The 14,144-nt window shown below is 38.3% G+C and overlaps 1 protein-coding gene across 1 annotated transcript in view; it reads left to right on the top strand.

Moving 5' to 3' along the window:
* Window positions 1-14,144, top strand: part of clstn2a (calsyntenin 2a) — a 173,142-nt gene that overhangs the window by 53,340 nt on the left and 105,658 nt on the right. The gene's annotated exons all lie outside the window — the stretch shown is intronic.

The raw sequence follows: 14,144 nt of genomic DNA, 5'->3' as shown, positions 1-14,144 counted from the left end.
TAACTAGGTATGTTCAATACCACTTTTCCCCCTAGACTGATAATAGAACAAGTTCTCAACTCTTGAGTAGTCACCGATACCACTAGAACCTTTGATAAATAAAATCCCCCCCCTGCCCCCCCAAAAAAAGACAGTTTAAAAGAAAGATCTACATAACCCAATATAACATTTTTCCTTATAATTGCCTGAATTTAACGGCAATTTTCTACTCTTCTGATTTGTAATTTCTAACTCATGAAATGGGCAGGGCGGCACAGTAGATAGCACGTCTGCCTCCCAGTTCTGAGGACTCGGGTTCGAGTCCAGGCTCCGTGGGTCTTCTCCGGGTACTCCGGTCTCCTCCCACATTCCAAAGACATGCATGGCAGGTTAATTGGGCGCTCCGAATTGTCCCTCGGTGCTTGTGCGTGTGGATGGTTGTTTGTCTCTATGTGCCCTCCTATTGGCTGGCAACCAGTTCAGGGTGTACCCTGCCTACTGCCCAAAGACAGCTGAGATAGGCTCCAGTACCCCCCGTGACCCTTGTGAGGGATAAGTGGTCAAGAAGATGGATGGATAAAATGGACACAAGAGGGCAGCCGATACTGGTAACAGACGCCACCGTGAGTACCGATACCTTGAAATAAGGCCGGATATTGGCCGATACTGATACCTGTTATCGGTACTCGCCCATCCCTAGCAAAACACATAATAATAATAATAAGTATATATAATATATATATAAAATTTATCCCCCAAAAACCATCCATCCATTTTCCGAACCTCTTATCTTCATGAGGGTCGCGGACCCCCCCCAAAACATAACAGATATTTTTAAAGAAAGACCTACATAACCCAAATGAGCATTTTTCCTTAAAATTGCATGCAATTAATGGTAATTTTCTATTCTTCTAATTTATAATTTCTAGTTCGTCAAATTTACACTTGGAAAAGAGTCAATTTGACTCAAAGTATTTTGAGTGTGTGTGAGAATTTGCGTATTCCATGAAAAAAATAATAATAAAATATATATATATAAAAGTCACTCAGAAATTGCAAGTAAATTTTGCAATGAGAGATTTTGACATATTTTACTAGTTTGTTTAAAAAAAAAAAAAATTACACAAGTCAAGTCAAGGACTGAGGAACAAACTTACGACCTTTAGCTTGGGAATATGCCACTCTACCACCTGAGCTATGCCACTTCTACTGTGTGTTAGTATATTGCTCATGTCAGCTGGAATTTTCGTACTTCCGAGTGACCAAAAATATGGTTTTTGGACTCCTTTTGGATACGAGCAAACAGTAGGAGTGGCATAGCTCAGATGGTAGAGTAGCAGTCTCCCAAGCTGCAGGTTGTGAGTTTATTCCTCAACCTGTATAACCTGTGTTAACTTTTGTATTTTTTTTTTTAATACAATCAAATTTAGTCAAAATTTCTCCTTTCCAAATGTGCTTAGAATTTCTGAGTGAAAAATCTTTAATAGTTTTTTCATGGGACAGGCAAAATCTCTTGTACACACTAAAAATACTTTGAGTAAAATTTACCGCTGAATATTTTACACTCTTCTCTATTACCGACTTTCATTAATGGGATGGGTGGTTTGGACTGTACCCACTGTTCAAAAGTCATCTCCATCAGAGAGCCTTACATCAAGAACATTATAAGCACTGTAACATAAAAGGAATTAATTCTCTGTCTTGTTAGTAAGCAGGTACGTGCCCCCCTCAAACTGTGGGAGAGAAAACAGTCAATTCCAGCTTTGAGAGGCTTTAACTCTGTATTATGAATTGTTCAAAGTTAATCAACTGCGCATTCATTTTTCCCCAGCTTGTATCATGCTGTGTGTATTAAATGGAAGCATTGATTGCGCCTTCAGTGATGCGCTGCACGAACATTTTGTCACACTGGAGGCTTACAATTAGACACTTATAGATGGCAAACTATAACCTATACGGTATTTCTATACTAAACAAGATTTACTGTCGTTTCACATTTCACGTATCAATTTCAGACCAGGAGAAGATTAGCAGCCATTTGAGAGGTTTACTAAGTGTTTTGTGGGATAAATGTGACAATGTGGCCCATTAAGTGACTCTCAGTACAAGCAAAAGAGCACTCTGAGAGCATGGACCTCTGCCAAGGCTTGACGCCTGCAAAATAAATACCGGCTGCCCTCTAGGACGCGGGTGTCCAAAGTCTGGATAGCAGCTCTTTATTTATTGAATTTATTTTTTGATCACGCCTGCGGCATATTCTAAAAAGAACATTTAATGTGACCTGCATTGGGCTTGTGCTTGTCTGCATTGCACTTCTAACTTTTGACACTGGTTGGCGCTCTAACAAGGCGGGAGCATTCACTCAATGAAAAGCTGTGGGCTTGGTGATACCAGCGTGAAATGTAAAATGGCTATTTTTTGGTACCTTGCAATGTGAGTAACTTCACTCGTGAGTTTTTCGCGGTGTGAGCAATTATGACAATTAACATAAACAATTTAAAATGCCACAGATGGACTAACAAATTGTATCGTGTCATGTGTTATAACCATTTAGCAATGAATATTTGAACACAAATGAAGCAGCTACACATGTAGACAGATGGTATTAAAAAAAAAAAAATCTGGCATGTTTTCTTTATCCTCTGCAAAAAACAACAAATAATACTGCAGCTTACTGAGGAGTTGTGAACAATATGGATGTCTGTATTATACTGCCCCCAGGTGGCCAAGACACCCACACCTGAAGGAGCCACAATCACGGTGAATTACCGTAATAATCTCAAGGCATAGCATAGCATAGGATAGCATAGCATAGCATAGCATAGCATGACGGTTCCAGTCAGACATGCTGGGGGGGAAAAAAAAAAAGAGTGCAGTCAAAAGGTGTGTTGCCGTTTAATATGCAAGGATGTTTCTGCTGTAATTAAAGTCCACATTGTTTTGAAGACACTATGAAAAGATGACATATAATAATGTATACAGTATGTGCTAAGGGCAATGATCAGCCTGGAAACTTAACTAATGAGATGGACAGTCAAGACATCTTGTCTGTGTATGGAAAAATCTTTTTTTTTTTTTTAGAGTGATTTCACAAGCGAGTGCTTCACTGCTTGCACTGTGCTGATTTTTTTTTTTTTTTTTTAAACCACCCTGTACTGTTGGATTGTCTTCTGCCACCTCCTCAATCAAGATTGTCATTCAGCATGTTTTCTTTTAACCCTTTCTAAATGGATCAGGGTGCAAGTCGGAGGCGCTCATCATCAGCCTTCATATTTAGCTTTGCCCTCCAGCCCCGAGCCTCTTCTGTTCGTTAAGTACCAGAAATAACGGGCAGCTCGGTGGGTGGACACCACTTCGGGCTTCCCGCTCTTTGAAATTTCATTGACAGGATTTAAACCAATTAAATTGGGAGATAGGGTCATGTTATTAGATCTTTTGGAATCTGTTTTATCCAGGCTTCACATCAAGGTATGCCCTTTTAAATTTACGGCAAAGTAGTACAGCGCTTCTCTGCTTATCGGAAATGTACTTATTGGCAGATTTATTTAATTTTTGAAGCTCGTCGTTCGTCGTGAAACTCGCCTATTCCGCGTTTTTGTGCTTATAATACATAGCCTACTTTTCAGGAGTGTCTTGTCTGTTTTTCGTTTTGTTTTAAAAACTGAAAATGCCTACTATGATGGTAGTACTTGAAGAGAAGTTATTTTTTTTTAACTCATTTGCTCCCAATAACGTGTAATTTTTTTTTAATGTTTTACGTGTCCCAAAGACGTATTTATACGTTTTTTGCTTTTGTTTTTTTTTATGCTAGAGCATACAGAAGCCTTTGATGCAGCCTCTCAACTGCAAAGAACGGTTGCAGAAATGGTAGTTATTACACAAACGGCCAGCAGGTAGCAGAAGAGCAAAGGCGATCAACCAGAGCCATGTAGAAAAAAAGCTAAATTACTTACAATTTTAACTAGATTTGTGAAAACTGATGAAACTTAGCTCTCTTCTAATGCTAATTGCTGCAAAATGGAAACAGATAGAAACATACTTTTTTTTTTTTCCCCTGATGAAAGAAGAGACTTTAATCTTTATTTTGGTAGGTTCCATGCTTTTATAGCAATTGAACACAATATTCTGTGGCCCTTGCAAAATCAGTCAAAATTCGGTAAAACAGCCGAGAGCGAACGGGATTGCTTCTGTGAAAATGGCTGGGAGTGAATGAGTTAAGGTGGCACTTGGTGCAACAACTGAAACAAACAAACATCTTCAACATCTTGTTTAGAGCGATTATGTCCATGGCACTACGTAAAAGAATAAGCATAAGCAAGCTGAAGAATAAGCTGAAGAAGAAGAACAATTGACCAGTTTTGAAATGTGTCAGTTATCACCGTCATTGACCAGCTTTTCAACTTTTCACCGGTCTTGCTTTTCCAGTACATATTAAGAATTACAACAGCACTACTGTTTGTGAAGTCACATGTCAATTCAGACGTCACAATAATACTGCAAGCACCATTAAAACAGTTTTGAAAAGCTTTAAGTCATCACTCCTCAGTGGGATAGTGTAAATTAATAATGAACGTTGTTTTGCGTTAATATTTCTCAAAACTTCTTTTACAGCACAGTGCGTCAATGTGAATAGTAATTGTTTTTCTTCATTATTCTACAGGGTCTTTTAGGCTAACTACTAGAGAAAAGCTGTGCTTCAGTTTAAAAAGACAACGCCTCCTGTGGGAGCTTCACCTGCTTGCGCTGGAACGAGATTTATAGCGGCTAATGGAATTGATAGATTTTATGTGATTAGTGTTTCTACTTCAGCTATCGTCGTCGTTTTCTCTGATGTAAACACGAGACTGCAAGCTGTTTCGCGCTCCCAACTTTTTTTTTTTTTTTTTGTGAAAATTTCTTTCTGAAAGCCTCTGGAACTGATTTTTGTGGCATTATTGAAGCAGACCTCTCACAGCATGACGAGACGTTCCAGACTTTCTGCACTTTTATATCCATTATTCCCCTCTCTAAGATGCCGGATATGACCCAGAGGATAGTGAACTCAAGTATCAGGGTGGTGATGGCACAAAAATGGAGACATCTGAAAACATTTTTTTCCGAAACAAAAGTTCTCTGGATGAAGCTCTTTACATCCCACATTGTAATTTTCCGAGTCAAATCATACAGATGAGATGGAAATTTAAATGACTGTTTCCACTTCATCTCGTTTAATCATTGATATGATGATTAGATAGATTTTAAACTAAATAACGTAAAACATTGATGCCATTCTTGTACGCAGATGTCATTTAAACAAAAATCAATACACTGATTTAATTTTGCTTTTATTTACTTTCAAATTATGCAACATTAGCTTGGAACCGACACCTGCTATTTACAAAATGGAGCCAACAGCCCAGATTGAAGTCTAATTTAAATCTACAAAATGCATTAAAAACAGTTGGCGGATTTCTATTACTGTATTAGAATTGTGCCAATGTGCAAAATATTTTCATAATTTTGAACAGCCTGGCTGATCTCCACAATTGCCCCCACTCAGTTTCTTTTTGCAACTCATTTGCAGTCTGGATGCGGAGGGATGATTATCACCTGGTCGGGAGAAAGTCTGTCTGCAGAAGTTTCACTTAAAGGGGCTGTCTGCCGGTTTCACTCAGGAAAATGCACTTTTTAAATACATGATTTAAACAAACAAAATACTTCTCAATTTATAGATATGGGCTTCTCATAACGTGTGGGGGTGATTTTGTCCAAAACCCCCTCAGCCTGTATTTGGCCATTTTGTGATTGTTTTGTAAACAGCGGGACGTTTCTGTGGAAAGACAGTGTTTACACTCCTCCAGCCAATCACAGAGCAGGGGGGCGTGTCGCAAATGGGGCCGGGCGAACGTGTTAGCTGCGTGACGTCACACCCGTGGCAATTTGAAAGCACGCAGGGATTATTTATTTATTTTTTTTCACTCACTCACTCACTCACTCACTCACAGAAGCTTCCGTGTGAATGAGTGAGTGGAATAAAAAATCCGTGCGTGCTTTCAAATTGCCGCGGGAGTGACGTCACGCAGCTGACAGGTTTGCTCGGCCCCGTTTGCGACCCCCCCCCCCCCCCCCCCCCCCGCTCTGCGATTGGCTGGAGGGCTGTAAATACTGTCTTTCCACAGAAACGTCCCGCTGTTTACAAAACAAACACAAAATTGCAAAATAAGGCTGGGGGTGTGGGGGTTTAGGACAAAATCACCCCCACACGTTATGAAAAGCCCGTATCTATAAATTGAGAAGTAGTTTGTTTGTTTAAATCCTGTATTTAAAAAGTGCATTTTCCTGAGTGAAACCGGCAGACAGCGCCTTTAACATCACAACAATTAACCAGATTTATCGGTTGCTTTTCAAAAAATAGTTGCCAAAGTGGATGGAAAAGTCGGTAAATACAGCAATTTCACCAACAGTGTGACAAGTGGATGCTAGCTGTGCTCTAATCTGTTTATCACTTAACCATTTTGATGGAAGAAAGTTTTAAATTGCGAGAAAAATGACATTTGATCTCCTTGAAACGCTACAAGATAGTTTCACATTCAAAATAAAAAAAATTCCTTGTAAAGCCGAAGTAATAAGATCCCACGGAAGCACAACAAATTGCAACCTGATCTGATGAGCTTTGTCAGATGTGTTTCACTGAATGCACATTTAGAAGTAATCATATCAGGATGAAATTGGGTTTGATATTACCACTTGTGATGTCGCGTGCGTACATCATAAAGGATTTCACTACTTTATCGGCTCAGAACAGAATTGGAAATTTGGTTCCTCCCTAATTTACTGACTATAGCAAGTTGAGATGCGGTTCATCCATGGTATGGTAGCTCCTTTCAGCAGTACGACTGTACTCAAGAAGCTCAGAACATTCAGAAAGCGATTCTTCTATGCCGTTAAAAGATTAATACGCTCAAAATATAAATGCAACACTTTTGTTTTAGCTCCCATATTTATGAGACGAACTCAAAGATCTAAAACTTCTTCACCGTTTTCCTCAAATATTGTTCACAAACCAGTCTAAATCTGTGACAGTGAGCACGTCTCCTTTGCCGAGATAATCCATCCCACCTCACAGGTGTGCCATATGAAGATGCTGATTAGACACCATGATTAGTGCACAGGTGTGCCTTAGATTGACCACAATCAAAGGCCACTCTGAGAGGTGCAGTTTTGTTTTATTGGGGCAGTTTTGAGGTGGGATAGATTATTTTGGCAAAGGAGAAGTGCTCACTATCACATTTAGACTGGTTTGTGAACATTTGAGAGAAGTGGTGGTATTGTGTATATGGAAGAAGTTTTAGATCTTTGATTTCATCTCGTAAAAAAATGGAAAAAGAAAAATGTTTATATTTTTGTTGAGTACAATTGTATATATTTTTTTCCCCAATAATAGATAAAAAAATAAAATGTCAAATGTACAAACTCAATTGGAGTGTGACTTTGTAACTCTGTGTCACATGTCATTGGGAAGGGAAACTATAGGTGCAGTAATTGGGCCCAATTTGGACATTTTCACCTTGGGGTGTTCTCACTTTTGTTGCCAGCAGATTAGCCATTTAGACACGGTTAGACTTGACTTTATTGATCCCTTTGGGATGGCTCCCTCTGGGAAATTTACATTTCCAGCAGCAGTAAGAACTAGTGTTGTTCCGATACCGTTTTTTGGCTCCCAATACCGATACCCAGCTTTGCAGTATCGGCCGATACCGATACCATACCAATACTTAAAGCAGCTATATGTAAGATTTAAAATTTCAAATCTCTACTGCCGCCTGTGGCCGAAAACAAACTGCACGCTCGTACACGCTGCGCGCACTCGTACGTGCATGACCTCAATACTGAAGACTGGGCTCTTCATATCCAATGAAACTATGTTTTCAGAGGTAAGAAGTTTTATAATGTTATACAAAGCTGGCCACTTCACGGAATGAGACTCTCGATCCCCACTAAACAATTGATGTCCACGGGACGTGCAGATCATATTGCTTTAGTCGGTCGAAGTCCAGTCCTGTGCTGTACTCCAAAACGATGTGCAAATTACGTCAATTAATTGGACCTCATTCCGATGTTAATATGCAGTTACATGTTGTAGTCACTCGACGGACGTCAACCTGATTCTAGTCATTATTAGTGTATGTCGCCCCCAGGCTAGCGTCATTGTGCGTTAGCCGAAAGGTTGGCTGTCATTTATGGAAATTGACGATTGTGAAAAACATATAGACCCATTCACTACTTAGTGTGATATGGCCGTGAATGTTATCGCCATTCAGTAGTACCGTTCACATTCCGTTAGCATAATGTAGCTACAATAGGCTGTTTTCACGGAGGAAAATAAGGCAACATTTAGCCTGATTCTTCATAAAGTCATTCTGTTCTATTACATTCAACTTTGCCGCCCCTTTCACGCTAAATGTTGCCGTCCACCTCACTTTCACCCCAATAGTTACGACCGAGAAGTGATCGATCTTGAGGTTACTGCTATTTGAAAACAACACATTTTCTTCTAAATGTCAAGATACTCGCTTCTTACCTTTTGGAGTAGAAAGAAAGCCAGCTGTGAATCACTTTTCTAATCCAAGTCCGATCTCGACTCTCTCCACCGCTGAAATGTCAAACCAATGTTCACTCTCGTTCTCGGCGTCGGTCACTATCAAGTTTAGATTTGTATTTTTTTTTCTTGGCACTTGACATTGTTTTCATTTTTTTTTTTTTTTTTTTAAGCAGCCTTCCGCGGAGTAACAGCGGGTGTCTGGGGCAGCGAAAATCTGTACTAGTTCCGTCTTCGCGCGACAGGAAACAACTGACGATGACGCGCATGACGTCACATCCCGCAGACAGAGGGCGGGAAATTCGAAGGATTCGGACCGGACGCTTCCGAAATAATATTGGCCAGAGGCTTGTCGGAGTACCCATTGTGAACAGCGAAGATGTTGATCTACTAATTAGAATATGTTTCAGTCATAAATGGTCAAATAAATAGGCTATTGTTAAGATATTTTTTTGGGAAATCCTACATAGAGTAGCTTTAAGTTTTTTGTTTTCCTCAACATGAAAAAGCTGTCCTGCCATTGGTTCAGAGCATTCAAGGGCCAATAGGATATCTTAGATCGGCATGCAGTGAACATGTCACATACCAGTGAATGTCGTGCACCAGCAAGGCACAAGATGCTGCATCCAAAATCCTATATTAGCGTTGGAATTAATGGTATCGGCATGTTACTTGTGAGTAGTCACCGATACCGATACCACTGTTTTAATGCAGTATCGGCACCTCTGCCGATGCCAGTATCGGTATCGGAACAACACTAATAAGAAAAGATAATAAAATAAAAAAATAATTCAATCAATCAATAAGGATATTACACCAGAGATTGAATTAATAATAATAATAAAAATGAAATAAAAAATTAAAACAGTGTTGAACAGTGATGTTACAGTTATACAAGCTGTGCACAGGTTCATTGGTAACAAAATGTCACTTGTTCAGTATTGTCCCATGAAAAGCTATAAAATAAGGACATACATGTAAGAAGTTTACTTACTTTTGTGAGACGCTGTAAGCGTCTTGGTGAGACTCCCTGCCGTCCAATCAGCACGAGGATGGAGAGATAGTGACGAGTCACTAGAGCGGAACAGTTTCTAATTCCACGCGGTCACTCACACAGCATCCATGCCCGCTCCTCTCACTGCCTGCTGCTTTCACTTAATGGAGATCACCTCCTCTTGCCATCTTCATTTCTGTCCCATTCTCTGAGCTCGCTTTGTTGTAATTTCCCTTCGCTGCACTTTCACTTCACTTCTTCGCTGTCCTGCTTTTATGTGGCTGTTCCGCAGGGGCGGCTCGTCCATTATACTGTAGGTAATATAGGCAAATGCTAAGGGTGATGTGGCCTCCTGGGAGACCACAAAGTCAGGACAGATTTTCCTTCATTATACGGTAGTCTACTTCAATTATATTAAAAATTGTTACTCGTACTACTATTAACTCTTAAAATGAAAACGTTACTACAAATTTATATGGAACGCAAAGACAAATTAGTATAAATACAAGTGATAATGCAATGTAACCCACAGTCATTTAAAAAACTGTACTGTTAATGACTTGCTTCTTAGCCATTAGCATCAACATGGTATGCTAATCACTAAAAAACAATTTTACATTTCGGTAGCTAGATGTAATGGACGGGTCATAACTTATGAATCATTTGTATAGACTAAACCTACATAACTATTATAAGTCATTTGTAGCAATTAAACCTACTCAAGTTAGTGTACATTTGTTGCTTCATAGCGATTAGCCTCAACATGGTATGCTAATCACTGAATAAACAATTTTATATTTCTGTAGCTTAGGTGGCATGGAGGGGTAATAACTGTTATAAATCATTTGTAGCAATTAAACCTACCTACTCAGTTTAGTGCACATTTGTCTAATCCACATTTTTATTTTGCGCTAGCTAACATCTTCCTACTTTTAAGACGATCAAAAATGCTATTCCTTTTAAGCCCTTATATTGTGCATTTGTAACTAGTTCTTTCTGTGACAGTAACTAAAGCATCTTCACTACTTTAAGCTTTACATTAATGTAACATAAACATTAATATTATTAATATTCCATAACTTGCATTCTCACATGCCATTTACTGCAGTTTAGTACTTCTTTTTATCTGTCAATAAATATTTCAGTGTAATGACAATATTTGTATCTAATTTAAAAAACATTTAAACACATGTTTTTTGTTTATAGGCTATATATATTAGACAGCATGTGTGCAAATAAAATATAGTATATATATTTTAAATTATAACAATTAAATTATTTTACATTTTATTTTATATTTTAAATTGGCTGGTTATATTGCAGGGCATGTCCTGCCCAGAACTGAAATAGGATTCATAATAACACTTTATTGAAGCGTCTCAACTTCTCTCAGCGTATCAGTATAACACTAATAGTTCTACGCCGAGGATAAAGAATATGAGTTTGTTACAATTTGTCTTCAATCCATTTCTCAAAGTGTTCAAGCAGATTCTAGCTAAAGGACTTTCTTCATCCAATTTGGTTGTTTTAAAGGTGCATCGTGGAGTTTGTCACTAAAGCGTAAATGCAGCTTCTGTCTTAAGCTTGTGTATGGTGCAAGTGCGAGTACATGCACTTGACTAAATGTAATTTGCTTTATTTTGTTTAGTTTAAACTTTCAAGTCTTTCTTTTATGAATTGTTCATTATTTGCCAAACTGCTGCTTATGATCGAACATGGCTCATGTCTCGAAAAACTTGATTTGAGTTATTTGTATTCGAGGGGACCACTGTATCATACAAGCAGAGCACACAAAGCACAACCGCACATGCAATATAGAAGCATTTTGTCCCAGATACACAATAATGAGCAAAAGAAGAATATGCTGATGCTGCAAAAAATATGTCATTACGCCCATGTAAGTTTGATTTTGCAATTCTCTCTTTTGGATGTTGTTTTCCGCCTCCACATTGTTGACTTTTTTTTTTTTTTTCCTGTAGCTGCGCAACCCCCTCAGCCTTTTGTCTTCGAACAATTCTGCTGACTGGGCACATTCACCAAAACTAGTTTCCTCATCAAGATACATCCTAACCATCAGAATGCCTCATACAATACTCTTACTTATACTCTCAGTACTTATACTATAAGTCATTGTCTTTCTGGCTGGGTGGCTTCGTGACTTGTTGGCTGAGATAAGCGTTTTCATCGCCTTTTTTAATTCACTGTTTAGAAAGGAAGACACTAAATAATAAAGTGACATCCTACAAATCTAAACCGCAAACGCCAGGAAAAGTCTTTGGAGAGAATGTGGGAAGAATTAATGTCCTGAAAATGAGCCAGTGGCAGTCTCTAACCAAGGACTACGTGCAGCAGTCAATAAGCCTAATTACACTCTTCATCCTAGCGGCACCTCACACTTCAGCGGTGAGACACTGAAAAGCACTGTTGATGCTCTTAGTACTAATGTAAATGATGCACTCCACTGTCAGCTCCGCATGCCAAATATAAATAGGTGCTTGATTACCTTATTTATTGTTATTATTACATAGGTACAGAGAACTTGTTTATCACAGGTAATATGTACAAGACCAGTGGTTCTTAACCCCACCATATTCCGATGCACATTCATCGAACCCTTCTTTATTAAAAAATAAATAAATAAATAAATCCCCAAATTGGATTGGTGGACTGTTTCCACGCTCGTTCCTCGAGCGTCAGTTTTGAGTGTTGTGTTTACAAACAGCAATGGAAATCCGTCGGGCAGCGGACAGTACCTTTAACATCGTAAATACAGTGTTTGCTTTAAGTTATGTGTCAGGATTTTTAACGTTAGACATCACACTGTTCAACCAAACCACTTAATTTCATTTAAAGCAGGGGTGTCCAAACGTTTTCATTTGAGGGCCTCATACAGAAAATCAGAAGGACGCACGGGCCACATAATGTTATGAAGAGAAATTTAGTCCTAAAAATTTTACAAATTTATTTGTGCTTTTGCATATTTAGAAAAATGCTACAGTATATAAACCATTTTATTTGTAATATGGCAATAGGGTTATTATAGGTTTGGAATTTTTCATTTTATTTTTTGTTAGTTTTCAGGGTGGTTCTGTTTTTATTAGTTTTAGTTATTTAATAAATGTTTAGTTTTAGTTAATTTCAGTATCAGTGTTATTATTATTTTTTTTAATGTGTATTACTTGTGCGCAATATTTAAAAAAAAACACAGTGGGAGCGACGTCATCTGAAGGTGCTTTTCTATTGGCTGCTGCGAGATGACGTCACTTCTGTGTGATATACTTTCAAACGTCATTATTCCGGTTGATATCAAAATAAATCTACTAAAAATCACACCAAAGACTAAAACGAAGGACATTTTTGTTATAATAAATGTTTTCATTTTTTTAAATTGATTTATTTTTTTTAATTGTTTTTTAAATTTTTATTATTTCGTTACTTTTAGTTAACTAAAATAACCTTTTATTAGCACCTGTGTTTTTCAACATTTTTGTTTTTATTTTATTTGAACTGAGTCAAATGCCATTTTTAGCACATGTCGCGGGCCACTAAAAAATGGACGGCGGGCTGCAAATGGCCCCCGGGAGGTAATTTGGACACCACTGATCTAAACACATGTGTGCTACTGTGCTAGCTTAATGCTAACATGTAATGTGAAATGCCACAGCATGGATGTGTTGGTGTTTGTAAACTTTCAAGCAACTACGACTTTGTCACACGGAAGACGGAGGAGTTCTTTATGTCAAAACGACGACTATTACTGGAGATTAGTTGGGGACCTTGTCTGCCTCTTATTCTGTCCTGATTGAAAAAAAAAAAAAAAAAAAAGTGATGAAACTTAACTCATTCACTGCCTTTGACAAGTATACTTGTCAATTGTATTTTTTAGAGCGGTGCTAAATGGGGGCGAATCTGAGCATGCTCCACTGTAAATATCAAACTTGGAAACAACTTTACTGATGCCCAACCACCGGTAGATGACATCATTGCCCCATTTTATAGGAAATAAACACAGTTTCAGAGTCCATGGGAGAAATGGCTGTATTTTGGCAAACCTACATTTTTCTGCTGTCAATTATAAAAGAACGGGACGGGACAAAAAGTAGGGAGTCTATTCTGTTATTTGGTAGATTCGGTTTATATATAATTATTGAATGTAATATCACGTGAGTATTGGAAATGTAAAAAATTTCTATAATGACTGGCAGTGAATGAGTTAATTTACTCTATGCCACCCAATATCCCTGGGCAAAAGACTGAATTCAAATAGTTTGACATTTGCCAGCATAGGTTAGGTAACTTATTTCAAAACGATTTTTCACACATTACCTAATGCATGTACTTTAATTCTATACTAATGTTCTAAAGCATACTTGAATAGTCATTCACAGTTCCATCCAAAGTGTTTTGTTGTAAAGATGCACTCGCGGCTGAGAATGTGAACTCTGGTTCAAGTTGCCTTGTCACATCGTGTTGAAATTAATTGCACACCACTTGAGAAGTGAGATTGAATCTGACCCTTCGACCCTCCCTATGTATTTGTATAAGCCTCATCGTCTGTGGCCTTCACTTCTGGAAAATAATCACGTTGAGAAC

Source organism: Festucalex cinctus, chromosome 1, assembly GCF_051991245.1.
Source record: "Festucalex cinctus isolate MCC-2025b chromosome 1, RoL_Fcin_1.0, whole genome shotgun sequence".
NCBI classification, from domain to species: domain Eukaryota; kingdom Metazoa; phylum Chordata; class Actinopteri; order Syngnathiformes; family Syngnathidae; genus Festucalex; species Festucalex cinctus.
Note: the sequence above shows the minus strand (reverse complement) of the source record. Positions and strands in the feature narration are given on the sequence as shown.